The sequence below is a fragment of the Gadus chalcogrammus genome, chromosome 7 (genome assembly GCF_026213295.1).
Source record: "Gadus chalcogrammus isolate NIFS_2021 chromosome 7, NIFS_Gcha_1.0, whole genome shotgun sequence".
NCBI classification, from domain to species: domain Eukaryota; kingdom Metazoa; phylum Chordata; class Actinopteri; order Gadiformes; family Gadidae; genus Gadus; species Gadus chalcogrammus.
The window spans coordinates 23,106,461-23,110,624 of record NC_079418.1 but is presented as its reverse complement, the minus strand read 5'-3'; positions in this window follow the sequence as shown (position 1 = coordinate 23,110,624).

Genomic DNA, 4,164 nt, shown 5'->3' with positions numbered 1-4,164 from the left:
CTCCCTGTATCTCTCCCTGCTCCCTGTATCTCCTGCAGAAATCCAACAAGCCCAGGTTCCCTAAGCAGCTTATTTCATTAGGTACTTACCTGCAGATTAACGCACACTAGAACCTTCTAACACCTCCCCCATCTCTCTCCCTATTCCTCTGTCCCTCCCTACTCTTTTTTTTCGCTCTGCCTCTCTCTTCCTTTCCCCCTCCTTAGCCTCTCTCTCTTTTCCTCCCTCCCTTTTGTCTCTCTGCCACTCTCTATCTATTTCTCTCCCTCCCTACCTTCTATGCTCTATCTCTGCCTCTCTTTCTCTCTCCCTCCCTCCTCTATCTTTCTCTTGTCTCCCTCTCTCTTTTGTCTCTCTTTATCAGTCGCTCTCTCTCTCTCTCTCTCTCTCTCTCTCTCTCTCTCTCTCTCTCTCTCCTCTCTCTCTCTCTCCTCTCTCTCTCCTCTCTCTCTCTCTCTCTCTCTCTCTCTCTCTCTCTCTCTCTCTCTCTCTCTCTCTTTCTTTCTCTCTTTCTTTCTTTCTTTCTTTCTCTCTCTCTCTCTCTCTCTCTCTCTCTCTCTCTCTCTCTCTCTCTCTCTCTCTCTCTCTCTCTCTCTCTCTCTCTTGCCCTCTCTCTCTCCCTCTCTCTCTCTCTCTCTCTCTCTCTCTCTCTCTCTCTCTCTCTCTCTCTCTCTCTCTCTCTCTCTCTCTCTCTCTCTCTCTCTCTCTCTCTCTCTCTCTCTCTCTCTCTCTCTCTCTCTCTCTCTCTCAGCCTCTCGCTCAGCCCCTCTCTCTGCCTTCCCCTCTCTCCCTCTACGTCTCTTTCCCTACGTCTCTCTCTCTCTCCCCATCTCTCTCTCAGCCCCTCTCTCTGCCTTCCCCTCTGTCCCTCTACGTCTCTTTCCCTACCTCTCTCTCCCTCCTGCTCCTCTGCCTGCTCTCCTAATCCTCCCGAGCTGCTGCTGCTGTTCCTTCACGGTGATCTCAGGTCATGTCTAACATCTGCGCCGTTGGCCGGCGCAGGTTTAGGAGGAGGAACAAATAAACCAAAAACACTGAGACGGGCTTGGGGATTAAATGGACAGATTCTAGCCACAGATTAGTTTCCTGGTGCCCCAGAATGTTGATTAAACATTTATTTAGCTTTATTTATTTCTTTACATGTTTCCTGTTATCTAAAGGGCTGGTATTTGGGGCGTGAGTGAATGCAACTCTATTTTTGGCACAATTGTTTCCATTCAGGTCACTGACCTTCTTATAAAATATGTTTTAACCAGGCATGACGGGCGGAAGCGAGATAACACCCACAGCACTATCTGTTATTTAATTCAGGAGATCTGTGGTTTGTACACACTGGCATTTAGGCTGGTGGTGGTACTACAACACAAATGAAAAAGCATTTCAGGAGTAACAAACTATGAAAGATGTTGCAGGCAGCAGGGACAGAAGCCCTCTGCTGGGGATGATGCGATGTGTGGCTGGAGCGGAGATCCCTCTTGAGTACCATCTGTTAGTTGTGAGCGGGTTTAATTGTATTTTGAGAGCCAAACAGCTCCTCTAACTACATTTGTGTGTGTGCGTGTGTTGCGTGCGTGCGTGCGTGCATGTGTGCGTGCGTGTGTAGTACGGTTCCTGTCGTAAATCCAGCAGTGACCAAAATGGAGGAGATGCCAAGGAGGGGGAGCAGAGTGTACCAGGTATGCACCCCAGAGCGCACTCACAATACACGCCACAACCTCATTGTCACAATGACCCTGCTGCACGCCACGTAGGAGGCTGCCACACTCCACCTAGGGGGCCTATACTGGGCTCCTTCAGACCAAGGACACAGGGTAGTGGTGTTGCAAACCACTTTAACGCCAAGGTTGAGTACAATGATACAGAGCAGGCGCCGTAACGTGCTGCCGTCTCGGCGATCTCCCCTGAGTGTGTGTGGCGATGGCAGGTTTAAAGGGGACATATTATACCACCGGGGGTGAGTGTGATTATCCATTGCAAGCAGGTATACCGATCTATCCAGCACACATCTGGACACGCTTGTGATGTCAGAAGAGGCGGATTTTCCGGCCATAACGGCTTGTAATGGCTAATCACACTCACACCTGGTGGTACAATGTGTCACCTTTAACCTGTGCACATCGATTACCCAAAGTGCAACAGGTGTGCAGCCTCACCCAGCCCCAGAGTCTAATCAGTCTGACTCGGGCCAGTGAGGCTGCTTCGACCAGCCATCATCCACACACACCAACAAACTGATCATTGATCAAAATGCGCAACATGGCCCGAGCAAGATCACTGCTCGGTACTCCTTCAGTTTTTTCATGTGCCTTTCTGGGGCCCGCCCAGCTCTTCCCAGAATCCCCGGCGCTCACGGACTCGGACAGCGGCTCGTTCTCGGAGGAGATGAACTACCACCGGGAGCGGCTGCCCTCCATCGTGCTGGAGCCCACCGAGCAGAGCGAAGGGGAGGGGGAGGAGGAGGGCGCCCGCGACGGAGGGGAGAACACCCAGGAGGGGGACGCCTGCGGAGATCAGGAGACAGGGGAGAGGCAGAAGGAGATGGAGAGGTGAGGTCCTATACGAAGGAGAGCTGTGTTTCTGGTGGAAGGAATGACAGGGTTTGGGATGGCCATCCTTGTTTCCCCCCGATACAATCTGTAGTGTGTGTTGGATAATTGGCACGATTATGACGTGAAACCGAAAGCGAACGACTATTAAGGGAAACAGGATTGGCGTTTAGCAGAAAATTCTCATTTCATTGTAGTTATTTATGAGTGGGGCTGATTGTATTTCAAGTGTGTGTGTGTGTGTGTGTGTGTGTGTGTGTGTGTGTGTGTGTGTGTGTGTGTGTGTGTGTGTGTGTGTGTGTGTGTGTGTGTGTGTGTGTTTGTGTGTGTGCTCATTAAATCATTCAATTACAGTTCATTTATCAGCGCTAATTTTTTTCTTATTGTTTTATTGTTCCATTGCCGTAGCTCTTCCGCTAGAAAGAGTTCCATTGGTAGCTCTTCCACTAGAAAGAGTTCCATTGGTCCGGTCCAGGATCCGATGTCCTCCTCTCGTCTGACTCCGCCCCCTTCACCCACGTCCCCCGAGACCGCCCCGCCCTGCCTGAGAAGTTAGAGGGAGGTGAGGCCGGAGGAGAATGATGACATCAGTGCTCTGACATCACTGCCCCTTCATGGACTCTGTATAGCCTTTGAAATGTTGGAAGTGATGTGGGGGGGAAGGAAAGGCTCAAGGCAGGTGTAAATATAATGACCAAATGTCTAAATAGAAATTTAAAAGAAAAAGTCCTTGTGGGGCTATCTTGTATATATTGTACACAAACACACACGCACAGACACACACAGAGACACACACACACACACACACACACACACACGCACAGACACACAGAGAGACAAACGCACACAGACGCACAGACACGCAGAGACACAAACACACACTCAGACACACACACACACACACACACACACACACACACACACACACACACACACACACACACACACACACACACACACACACACACACACACACACACACACACACACACACACGGCACGCACTGATCACACACACAAACAGACACACATAAGCACATCATTTTTTTAACTACATTGTTGCTTTCTGACAAGATGGAAAGAGGCTGTCACTACAACCGACTTTCCATTTATTTAATTATTTATTTTTCCCTCGTGACGCAAATCCCAGACCTCACCATTGGAGCACTTTGAATATCACAGCCTCGGTTTACCCAACAGCTCCATGTCCCTCTCTGGCACGCCACCATGTTGTTGCTGTTACTGAGGCAATGGTCCACTCCAGCGATGCCATGGAGCACGGTGGATGACACAATAGGTGCTCAACAGATCCACTCTCAGCTGCGGCATTCGTGTTTTTAGTTGTTTTCTTTTTCTACAGTAGGTACAGGTCAGGTAGTATTATTGTATTGTATGGTGTGATGTGCTAGTGTGCCGAGATTATGTATTTAAAGTGAACATTTTGCTTGATGGTCATTTCATGAGGGACAAATTAGGAAAATTGCAAGGGTATTAGCTGGTGTGTGGTGAGCGTTCTGACGCAGATTGGCTGCCGTGCATCACCCAAGTGGGTGCTTCACACTGGTGGTGGTGAGTGAGGTCCCCCCCTTCACTGTAAAGCGTCTTCGATATAAATTCA